Genomic DNA, 513 nt, shown 5'->3' with positions numbered 1-513 from the left:
CCGGCTGTCATCTTGGTTGGGTTAATTTGCATATAGTCGCTCTGATTGGCTGGTGGGTGTGGCTTAAGGCATAGCGAAGGTACAGTCAGTTTGCATGTTTGTCTTTTATTAGTGTAGATGTGTCAATTCATAACCAGCTCTAGCCATGAGGTAAGGAATTAAAGTGTAAATAATCAAGTATTTATATACAAATAAGGAGGGCCTTAGGCAAGAAAAGCAGGGCTGAAGCTGGAATCCCTGGGGAAGCCAATACTTCCTCAAGCAGCAGTGTGGTCCAACCAGGTGAAGAGGTCTTCTCTCCCTTGTTTCCCCAATACACTCAGTCCCTGAGAACTGGAAGACACCTCCTCCCTCAGGGGTATAGGCTATTCTGGTGCTCTGTCCCCCTGGCTCACCAGTTATTTATAATACATTTGGCCTCCTATCCATAGAGGATCATTCACTTTCACCTCTCTCAACAGGCCTTTGGGGTTGTCAGAATATTTTTGTCCCTGAGTCTATTCGCCCCTCCAC

General features: G+C 46.2%; 1 protein-coding gene across 1 annotated transcript in view; it reads right to left on the bottom strand.

The window, feature by feature from the left end:
- LOC106723647 overlaps positions 1–513 on the bottom strand; it is a 30,463-nt gene that overhangs the window by 15,387 nt on the left and 14,563 nt on the right. The gene's annotated exons all lie outside the window — the stretch shown is intronic.

This window comes from Myotis brandtii, unplaced genomic scaffold (genome assembly GCF_000412655.1).
Source record: "Myotis brandtii unplaced genomic scaffold, ASM41265v1 scaffold617, whole genome shotgun sequence".
Classification (NCBI taxonomy): Eukaryota; Metazoa; Chordata; class Mammalia; order Chiroptera; family Vespertilionidae; genus Myotis; species Myotis brandtii.
The sequence above is the reverse complement of the archived record's forward strand: the minus strand, read 5'-3'. Positions and strand labels throughout refer to the sequence as shown.